Below are 12,251 nucleotides of genomic sequence, written 5' to 3'. Positions count from 1 at the left end.
TAGTTATTAACCACCATCATACAACCGACCCCTTGTTCACTCTTCTCACCCACCAACCCCCTTCCCCTCTGATATTTACCAATCTCTCTCTGTTATACATGAGTTTGGTTTTTATTTTTTTATCTAATTTTTTAGATCTCACATATATGTAGAATCATATGGTATTTATCTTTGTTCTCTGTCTGACTTATTTCAGTTAACATAATACCCTCTAGGGCCATCCACATTGTTGCAAATGGCAGGATTTTATTCATTTTGAAGGCTGAATAATATTCCATTACACACACACACACACACACACACACACACACATATATCACATCCTCTTTATCCATTCATCCATCAGTGGACATTCAGGTTGTTTCTACATCTTGGCTCCTGAAAATAATGTTGCAACGATCATGGGGGTGCATATGTCTGTCTGAATTGATGTTTTCATTTTCCTGCAGTAAATACCCAGAAGCTGGATACCTAGATCACATAGTAGTGCTATTTTTAATTGTTTTGAAGAAACTCCATAATGCTTTCCATAGTAACTACACCAATTTACATTCCCACCAACAGTGTATGAGACTTCTCTTTTCTCCACAGCCTCTCCAACACTTGCTATTTCTTGTCTTTTTGATAATATGCATTCTTTTTGATTTGCATTTCCCTGGTATTTAGAGGTCCTGAGCACTTTTTTACGTGCCCGTTGGCCATCCATATATCTTCTTTGGGAAAATCTTTTCAGATCCCCTGTCCACTTTTCGATCAAATTGTGTTTTTTTTGTTATTGAACTGTATGAGTTATTTTTATATTTTAGATATTAGCCCCCTATCAAACTTATGGGGCTTCCCTGATGGCTCAGTAGTGAAGAATCCACCTGCAGTGTAGAAGATACAGGAGACGTGGGTTCGATCCCTGAGGCAGGAAGATCCCCTGGAGGAGGAAATGGCAGCCCACTCCAGTATTCTTGCCTGGAGAATCCCACGGACAGCGGAGCCACACATACACACATTAGATATATGATGTGCAAACATTTTTTCCCAGTCATAGGCTGTTTTATTTTGTTGATGGTTTTTCATTCACTGTGCAAAAGCTTTTTAGTCTGATATAGTACCTTGTGTTTATTTTTGCTTTCTTTACCTTTGGAGTCAGGTCCACAAAACAAGAAAAAAACCAATGCCAAGAGCAATGTCAAGGAAGTTACACCTATGCTTTCATCTGGAAGTTTTATGGTTTCTGGTCTTACCTTCAAGCCTTTAATCTACTGTCAGTTAACTCTTGTGTGTGGGGTGAGAAGTGGTCCACTTTCATTCTTTTGCATGTGTTAGCATAAATGGGCTCTGATACATAGTATAGGAGTCATCTCCATCAGTGGGGAAAGAAGTTTAGTAAATAAATGGGGTTATGTCAACTTGTTATAAACATGAAATAGGATGAATTTGGGTCCTCATATAATGTGTCCAAATTAATTCCATGCTGATTATATGCCAATAAAAACTAAATCAATATTGCATAAATGATTTCTTATAATTCTGGTTTTTATCTCACTGAGAAGGGGGAGCAAAAGGGCAGATTCATTCAGTCTGGTAACAGAGAACTGAGCACAAACTACTGTTATTGTTCTTTCCTCTCAGAAATAGAAAAATGAAAATAAAAACAAAGCATGCTGTCTACCTTTATAATGGAAGAGTATGTTTCCATTTAAATGTACAATGAAGCAGAGATAATTCTGTCATAGTCACAAGGACATTTTGATTCCCCTGGAAACAAAATAAAGAAGTGGGATCAGCATTCTATGCTGACTTCAATTCTCTAAACTCACTTTGGGAAGTGAGGCAATGAGAAAACAGCCCTGGATTCAGAAGGAAGAGGCTACGGTAGATGCCAGATGCTTTTGGGTAGAAGGCACACATGGGGGTCGGGACAGTGGGGGTAGCAGAAGGCACCGTTGAGAGAATAAATACCCTGCCAGGAATGGGGGTGCCCTTAGCACCCACCTTGCTTGAGGGACACTCTGGGGACCAACTGTGATTGGGACAGAACTCTGGTGACTTCTCCCAACAAAATAAAACAAGCAAGTGGAAAGGAGATTCAGGGGCAAGACCCATGCCCAGCTGCTTCCATCCTGAGGCAGTCCCTGGCCTGGGAGAAGCTGGCCATGTGCTGAGTGTAGGGGAGGGGGGTGTGGAATGGGCAGTGGGTGTCACTTCTACATCCTTGGAGGAGGAAATGGCAACCTATTCATGAAAAGGAAAGAAGGGTTTAAGAATAAAACAATTGCAAAAGTATTTTTTAAAGTGTGTCTATCTTGTTTATATAATAAAGTACCAGGGTTTATAAAAATAAGGAAACTATCTTGCAAAACAAATGGAGTTAACAATGGTTAGCAGAAAACAATAAGTGAATTAGAAGTTTAGCTTAAAAGTTCTCTGAAAATTAGGAAGAAAAAATGATCAGAAAAATGACAGAAATATTGAGTGTATACCCAAAAACATACAATATATTAACCAATGTAACTTAAGAAACTAGTAACTAATAACATAACTTTGAAGGCCTCCACTACTGATCAAAAGACTTGGCACCAACCTATATTAATGAAAACTGAACACTAGATGTATATTTACTTCTGAAATGTATTAATTTAAAAGATAAAGAACAAATCTTATAAGAACCAGAAACAAAAGTTAGTGTTTAATCATCTTAGCATCAGACTTCTCCTCCACACCATGATTTTCAAAACAACAGTGTGCAATAAAATCTTCACAACCAGTCAAGCTATCTTTCATGCAGAAAGAATTTGAAAAAAAAAAAATTTTCCATGTTCAGATACACAAGAAACCAGAAAGTATACCACCCATACATATGTTCTTCCTGAGCAAAAACAAAAAGTATACCACTGACCAAAAAGTGTATCAAAATGATAAATTTATAAATGAGGCAGATATGCCATCAAATAATTCATGATAAAGTATAACAGATAAAAGTAAAATGTAGATTTGATCTCTAATTTTTAACAATTAACTATATAAAGGCTATTAATCTTTCCTTAAATAGGACATAATATTTAAAAACCTACAAAAACAAATATAAATTCCTTAATTATGCCAACAAAAACTTTACACACTAGATACCGCTAGAAATTTTGTTTCCTTTTTGACAAAGAAAAAACAGAGGAACAGGAGAACTGAAAAGGTATTGACCAACTACCCAGACAAAAACTGGGAGTAATGGAAAGTCAAGGAGTTAATCTACAGTTGGAGCCACGGGAGGGTATGTCCTGACCCAGAGGAGTCAGCTGAGAGGATCACAAAGGTTGGACCTACTGGGAAATGGTACTGGAACCCTGAAATTCTAATGAAAAAATTAAAATAATAGAATATAAAGGCTTCCCAGGTGACTCAGTAGTAAAGAATCTGCCTCCCAATGCAAGAGACATGAGTTTGATCCCTGAGTCAGAAAGATAGCCTGGAGAAGGAAATGGCAACCTATTTCAGTATTCTTGCCTGGGAAATTCCACAGAGGAGCGTGGCAGGCTATAGTCCATGGGGTCGCAGAGTCGGACACAACTTAGCAACTAAACAACAAACCTAAAATAAAACCAGGAATCTTACACTGTATTAGATGTCAAGGAAGACTTTTTATAGAAAGAAACACTGAAAAAAAAGAAAATGAAAATGAATTAACAGCAGGACAGCATTCCAAGCAAAAACCAGAAGAATATTTTGAATAGTTCATAAAATGAAACATGGTATAAAGTCAGTAGGAAGGACAGAATGGACAAAGCACACAAAAAAATTAAGGTAAGAGTCAGTTGTTAGATAGGCAGGGGCCACAATAGGAAGAAGACGCACAGCAGCTGGCTGAATTTCTCAGAAAAAAATATAATCATCAGCAAGAAGGACTTATTCCAAAATATGGAGGGTTAACATTAAGAAATTTGTAAAGAAATTTATAAAACTGTATCAACTGATCAAAAAAGAATGATTCCAGTACCAAAAAATACTTTAATAAATTAGAAAATTATAGCATTTCAAGGAATCAGTTTTCTAAGTATAATCCTTATCTGAATGAGCTACTTGAGGATATACTCCAGCATCACAGAACACAGTCCAAGAAAACTGTGGAATATATAAAGTGCAACAAATTATGGTGTAAGTAAATTTACATTTAAATCTAAATAACTGTTGACAATTCATTACACTTTGGGAAAGAAATGTTAAAATTCAAGGCCTAACAAAGTAGGTTTAGTATAAACACAACAGTAACAAAAGTCTGTATATAAAATTTAAATAATTAAATTAAAAGGAGAGGTGGCCAGGAGAGAGAAAATAAAGAGCAGCTAAGTTGCTTCCCATGTTCAAGAGAGACAGTCTAACAATTGCTTAACTCAAGGCATTAGCAGAAAGGATAGTTTCAAATATGTCTATTAAGAAGTTAAGGACAACCCATTACAAAAAAAAAAAAAAGAAGAAGAAGAAGCATATATATAACTTCCAGGGGAAAAGAAAGTCACAAAATAAAATAATCAATCCCAAGAACAGGAAAACAAGAACACACGATAAACGAGAGCAGACGAAGAAGATGGTGCCGGATGGCACCGAGGCGTGGTTCCAGGGGGCAGTCCTGGAGGGTGTGGCTTCGCCCTGTCTGCACTGGGAACTCCAGAACCCTGAGATGCTAAGACATGTCTGTGACAGAGAACTGCAAACTTTCCAAGAATATGGAGATACAGGAGAAATCTGGTTTGGAGAGGTAAGCATGGCTCACCTAGTAAGGTGAATGCAGAAACACAAGATTCCACTAGATGCTTCGATGCTTGATACTGGAGCTGGAAACGGTGTTTTCCTGGTCGAACTTGGCAAAATTTGGTTTCTCTGATATTGTTGGAATTGATTACTCTCCTTTTGCAGTACAGCTTTCTGGAAGTATTACAGAGAAAGAAGGTTTATCTAACATTAAGTTGAAGGGAGAATACTTCTTGAATCCTTCCACAAAGTGGTCTGGATTTTATAGTTGTATTGATAAAGGAACTTCTGATCCCATAAGCTTTAATCCTGACAACGCAATTGAGAAGAGGAAGCAATATGTGAAATCTCTCTTCAGGGTGTTGAAAGTGAAAGGCTTTTTTCTAATAACCCTATGTGATTGCACCAAAGAAGAATGAATGAATTCAGTGAAGGATTTGAACTTTTCCAAGAGCTGCCAACACCCAAGTTCAGCTTTGGAGGTAGATCTGGAGACAGTGTAGCAGCACTGTTTTTCCAGAAGACATGAGACTTTTCACTGCACAGATGCAGTTAGTTTTTTTCTGAAGCTCTGTCTCAAGGTAAACCTGAGACAGAAAATGCAAGTGCAAATAAACACTGAGCAAGTACACAAGAGGCACGTGTTGAATGGATACAGTTCAGTTCAGTTCAGCTCAGTTCAGTTGCTCAGTCGTGTCCAACTCTTTGCGACCCCATGAATCGCAGAACGCCAGGCCTCCCTGTCCATCACCAACTCCCGGAGTTCACTCAGACTCACGTCCATTGAGTCAGTGATGCCATCCAGCCATCTCATCCTTGGTCATCCCTTTCTCCTCCTGCCCCCAATCCCTCCCAGCATCAGAATCTTCTCCAATGAGTCAACTCTTCGCACAAGGTGGCCAAAGTACTGGAGTTTCAGCTTTAGCATCATTCCTTCCAAAGAAATCCCAGGGTTGATCTCCTTCAGAATGGACTGGTTGGATCTCCTTGCAGTCCAAGGGACTCTCAAGAGTCTTCTCCAACACCACAGTTCAAACGTATCAATTCTTCGGTGCTCAGCTTTCTTCACAGTCCAACTCTCACATCCATACATGACCACTGGAAAAACCATAGCCTTGACTAGACGGACCTTCGTGGACAAAATAATGTCTCTGCTTTTCAATATGCTATCTAGGTTGGTCATAACCTTCCTTCCAAGGAGTAAGCGTCTTTTAATTTCATGGCTGCAGTCACCATGAATAGATATAACAAGTTGGTAAAAACAAAAAAGAAAAGAAAATCATGAGCGTGTAAGTAGTTGGTTTTAGAGATCAATCAAGAACGATTAAAATTTTTCTTTTGTATTTGAGATGCAAACATTTTTCTTTCTGATTAAAAAAAAAAAATCCTGTAACTGTTCAACAGTTAAAACTTTAAAGCAGTAAATGAATTTACAGAAAGGATGTATTCTTCAGTTTTGTGCCTTGGTAAAGGTGAATTGAATATAGCTATTTATGAAGATTTGACCAAGTTATTCCAGGGTCAGAATAATAAGCCAGAAGACTTTCTTAATGTTTGATTAGACTGTCACAAAACATAGTAAGTATGAGGATTTAAAAATAAATGATTTAATACCTGAGAAATGATGATTTATATACCTTATGCATATAATTAAACATCAGGTAAATGTATCAGTTGATCAAAAGGAAGCATTATAAACAGAAAATATAACATATGATTTCATAAATAATTTCAAATATACTAATATTCATAATAAATTTACCTATACACATTGACATGGAAATCTATCCACTACATCTACAAGAAGACCCTGAGACTTCAAACTAGCTCTCACTTTATGAAAAAACAGTAAGGATATAAGGAATTTACTTGATATAATTAGTCAGCTTTATTTAATAGGTATATATCTTAATTGTCAATATATATTTACTCATAATATAAATACTACATTCTGTGCTCTCTAGAGACAATTCAGTCTTCAAATAATAAAATATTGATCATGCATTAAATCACAAAAAATTCAGTAACACTGCAAAAAAGAGTTAAATATACACTTTGATCTCTGGCCACAATGCATAAAAACTTAAAGCCAGAAACAATTAAAAAAAGAATAAAAATAATATTAACAATTATTTTAAAATAAATTTTTTATTTAAATTAGAAGGCTCCATAATAAAACGGTAGATAAACCATGCTCTGAAACAAATTAATAACTATAAATCTTTTTATTTTTCTTTTCAAATATCAAATGTGAAATAAGTATTCAGCTCAAGTAACTGGAAAATTAAGAGTAAGTTAAGCCTAAAGAGATATAAATATTTTGGAAATAATTTGAGAAAATTGGTATGATCTAGTGAAGCTGAATATATGAGTACACAACAACACAGGAATTCCATATCTAAGTATTTAACATGGATAGTCTTTGGCATGGATGTACCAGTAGACAGCTACAAAAAGTATTCATAGCTACACTGTTTGTAATAGCAAAGCACAAAAATACAATAAGAAACTTAAATAATTCCAAATGTCTACCCACAATAGAACAGATGAATAAATTCCATAATTTGTATATCCTATTATTTGTAATTACATACTGTATATTTCAACATTTTGTATATTTATATATGTAAATATTATACTCATAAAGAAATAGTATACTCCAGTAAAAATAGTATATTCCAGTATACATTAAGGTGGATAAATCTCAAAAGCATAACACTGAGCAAAAGGCAAGATTGAAGAAGAATTCATACAATTCAATTCCATCTCTTTAAATTTCAAAACCAGGGAAAGTCAAGCAACATGAACTTTAGGGACCCATAAGTGAAATTACACAGAAAGTGAAGGAAAAGTTTAACCAGAAATCCACAACAGTAGCCTCTCAGAAAGAGGCATAGCTGGGCTTAGACTGAGACAGGGGCTCAAGAGGGCTAAAACATGTCTATTGTTTAGATTATGTGGTGAGTGCACTTACTATTGTTACTATTACACGTACATTTTTGCATTTCATATTTTATAATTTAAAGTTAAATAGTAAATAGATGAAGTAAAAAGTACATCAATGAATAAATATTCATTTCTTCATGATAAATCATGAACTTATTAATACAGAGAAGAAAACAGTGAAATGGGAAAATAAAGCATAGAGCTGATTTTATGAAAAAAAAATTAATATAAGAGACAAACTGCTGGCAACCTGAAAAACAGGTAGAAGAGGGGTATACAAGAGCATCATCAAATACGGAAAAGAGATATTCTGAAAATATAGGAGGAAACTATTTGCACCTCTTCAAACGAATTTTAAAACAGGGATACTAGGAATGTTGTTCTTACTACATATAAATTACAAAAAATTACTTCAGAAGATGAAACATGAAAAAATCAACAGCCATTAGAAATGCTATCAAAAGTATCTCAAAAAATAATCTAGATGCAGAAAATATCACAACCAACTTATTTCTTTCAAAAGACATTCAAGAGGAAGCTTAAATGACATGTTGTACAAACTTTCCCTAAAAACAGGGGGAAAAATAAAAGGTTAATCAACTGCTTTCATGAAACCAACACTATTCTGACATTAAAAATTTTACTAAATTAGTACACACAGAAGAAAACCAAAGACCAACAATATTTATGAATATCAATACAAAAATTCTAAACACACAGAGCAGTTGGCTGAACCTAGCAAAATATTAAAATAAAAAATTCATCATAAAAAAAAATTCATCATTACCAAGTATGCTTATTTCACAATATGACAAGTTAGTCTTAAGAAATCAGTTACTAAATTATACCCAAGTTTATAATAAGGAGGAAGATTATATGATCATCTCAGGAACTATCAAAGAAGCACCTAATAAAATACAACAGCATTCCTTATTAAAAACAAAAAGGAAGACTACAGATACAGAACTCTAATTAACAGGGACCAATAGCCCCTGCCTTAATTAATGATGAAATCAGAAGCAAGACATGACAAGACATGACTCCTGGCTGTCATGCTATTAGTGAGTGCTTTTTAAAATCATGGCAAATAAAATAAGAGTAGAAAAATATATGTGTATAACTAAGAGAAAGGACAGGCAAGATAATACAATTTGAGGATGATGTGACCACCTAAAATTCCAAAAAGAACTGAACGAAATATATTTGATAAGAATTCAGAAGGCGAAGCATTAAAAACAAATATCAAAAATTATTCTTCTAATATATAAACAGTAATAAATTGTAAATAAAACCCTATTTACAAAAGAAACAAAAATTTAAACTGCCCAGTAACAAACTCAGAATCTGTATCAAGAAAGCCAGATAACTTTACTAACACTCATGAAAGGAAGTTTTAATAAACGTAGAGAAATATGTTCTTGAATGAGAAGACTCAGAATCACAAAGATGCCAACTTTCCACAAAGTGATTTGTAAATTGAGCGCAATTAAAAGAAGAATCTCATATGGATTTTATTTTGGAACTTCATCATCAGAAATAATCAAAAACATTTTGAGAAAAGAATTAGGAAGGTGGACTCAAGTTATCAAACAATAATATGTTTTCTAAAAGTACAATAACTAACGATGAACTATGGACACTCTCGAGAGTCCCTTGGACTGCAAGGAGATCCAACCAGTCCATCCTAAAGGAAATCAGTCCTGAATATTCAATGGAAGGACTGAGGCTGAAGCTGAAACTCCAATACTTTGGCCACCTGATGCAAAGAGCTGACTCATTTGAAAAGACCCTGATGCTGGGAAAGATTGAGGGCAGGAGGAGAAGGGGACAACAGAGGATGGGATGGCTGGATGGCATCACCAACTCGATGAACGTGGGTTTGAGTGAACTCCAGGAGTTGGTGATGGACAGGGAGGCCTGGTGTGCTGTGCTTCATGGGGTCACAAAGAGTCAGACACGACCGAGCGACTGAACTGAACTGAACAATAATGAAAACTGAAGAAGAGAGTAGAAGGCTCGTAAACAAACTCATATCCCTATATGTAATAATTTCACCAGTGATAAATCTGACATTTTGAATCAAAGGGAAAATGATAAATTATTCAGTAAAGAGTGTTAAAACCATAGATTAACAGCACCAGTGACTATATCCCTCCTTCACACTGTACAGTAAGACAAACCACAGCTGTAGTAAATGTGCATGGAAACATGTGTAAGTTCTGCCACGAAAGGCCCAGAAGAGACCAAAGATCAGTGGTTATAAACTTCAGCACAAGGAAGGCTTTCTCCCTACTCCAAGGAAGGAAAGCAGGAGGAAAAGGAGGGAAGCAGAAAGAATAGAGAGATGGGAAGGAATCACAAATATGTTCAGTTCAGATGCTCAGTCGTGTCTGACTCTTTGCGACCCCATGGACTGCAGCACGCCAGGCTTCCCTGTCCATCACCAACTCCAGGAGCTTGCTCAAACTCATGTCCAACAAGTCGGGGATGCCACCCAACCATCTCATCCTCTGTCATCCCCTTCTCCTCTTGTCTTTAATCTTTCCCAGCATCAGGATCCTTTCTAATCAGCCAGTTCTTAGCATTGAGTGGCCCAAGTATTGGACCTTCGGGTTCAGCATCAGTTCTTCCAATGAATATTCAGGACTGATTTCTTTAGGATGGACTGGTTGTATCTCCTTGTAGTCCAACGGACTCTCAAGTCAGATTCTCCAATACCACAGTTAAAAAGTATTACAAACATGTAATCTAGGATAAAAGTTACTCTCCTTATAAAAAAAATTACAACAGGTGAAATTTAAAACTAACCAGAAAGAAAAATAAATATTTTGGTTAATGTATGTGCTTAGACAAGGACTGTTGTTGTTGTTCGTTGTTCAGTTGCTAAGTCATGACCAACTCTTTGGGACCCCATGGACTGCAGCACTCCAGGCTTCCCTGTCCTTCACTGTCTCCTGGAGTTCACTCAAATTCATGTCCACTGAGTCAGTGGTGCCATCCAACCATCTCATCCTCTGTCGCCCCCTTCTCCTTCTCTCAATCTTTCCCAGCATCAGGGTCTTTTCCAATGAGTCAGCTCTTCACATCAGGTGGCCAAAGTACTGGAGCTTCAGCTTCAGCCTCAGTCCTTGCAGTGATATTCAGGGTTGATTTCCTTTAGGATGGACTGGTTTGATCTCCTTGCCGTCCAAGGGACTCTCAAGAGTCTTCTCCAACACCACAGTTCTTTGGCACTCAGCCTTCTTTACGGTCCAACTCTCACATCCATACGTGACTACTGGAAAAACCATAGCCTTGACTATTTGGACCTTTGTCAGCAAAGTGATGTCTCTGTTTTTTAATGTGCTGTCTAGGTTTGTCATAGCTCTCCTTCCAATGAGCAAGTGTCTTTTAATTTCCCGGCTGCAGTCACCATCTGCAGTGATTTTGGAGTCCAAGAAAATAAAATCTGTCACTGTTTCCACTTTTCCCCCATCTATTTTCCATGAAGTGATGGAACCTGATGCCATGATCTTAATTTTTTTAATGCTGAGTTTCAAGTCAGCTTTTACACTCTCCTCTTTCACCCTCATCAAGAGGCTCTTTATATCCTCTTTCCTTTCTGCCATTAGAGTGGTATTATTTGCATATCTGAGGTTGTTGATATTTCTCCTGGCAATCTTGATTCCAGCTTGTGATTCATCTAGACAAGGATTAAGGTTATTAATAGTTTTTTTAATCTTTATATATAATATCAATAAGAAATGGAAAACACCTCAAGAAACACCTTGCATTTTTTAACAGTTATACAAGTAGTACTGAGAGCCCAGTGAAATAAATAAACAGGCTAGTTACTGTTGGCAGTATCTTTTATGGATGGCAAGCACATCCTCTCTGGAGAGCAATCTGACAGCATTAGCAACAGTCTTTATAAAAGGTATATTCATTGAACTTCCATATCTAGAAATTTATCTTCAGGAAACATCACCAACATATACAAAGATTTCTAAAGAAAGCTTAGTTATATCACTATTTAAAATACTAAATTTTTTATTTTGCCATTTGCAACAGTATGGATGAACTTGGAATCTATTACCCTTAGTGAAATAATCAGATAAAGACAGATACTGTATGATATTACTTATGTGTGAAATCTAAAAAATAAAACAAACTAGTAGCTATAATGAATAAGAAACAGACCCACAGATATACAGAGCAAACTCATGATCAGCAGTGAGGAAAAGACAGGGGGTAAGGTAGCAGTAGGGATTAAGTGGTACAAACTACTGTGCAGAAAATAAATAAGCTACAAGGTATATTGTACAGCACAGGGAATATAGCCAACATTTTGTCATTGTAAGTGGAGTATAAAAATACTAGCAAACCAAATCCAGAAACTTATTAAAAAGATAACACATTATGATCAGTAGGATTTATCCCAGTACTGTAAGGGTGATTCGACATCAATAAGTGTACTACATTAACAGAATGAAAAAAACTACATGACCATCTCAACTGACACAGAAAAGGCACTGACAATATTCCACATCCTTTCATAATAAAAATGTCAGAAAATTTTCTCAACATGGAAA

At 36.1% G+C, this 12,251-nt stretch overlaps 1 pseudogene; it reads left to right on the top strand.

Moving 5' to 3' along the window:
* The first annotated feature begins 4,793 nt into the window (after positions 1-4,793).
* On the top strand, positions 4,794-5,263 carry LOC120873339 (annotated as a pseudogene).
* Positions 5,264-12,251: the final 6,988 nt, after the last annotated feature.

This window comes from Oryx dammah, unplaced genomic scaffold (assembly GCF_014754425.2).
Source record: "Oryx dammah isolate SB20612 unplaced genomic scaffold, SCBI_Odam_1.1 HiC_scaffold_13, whole genome shotgun sequence".
In the NCBI taxonomy this organism is placed as follows: Eukaryota; Metazoa; Chordata; class Mammalia; order Artiodactyla; family Bovidae; genus Oryx; species Oryx dammah.
Note: the sequence above shows the minus strand (reverse complement) of the source record. Positions and strands in the feature narration are given on the sequence as shown.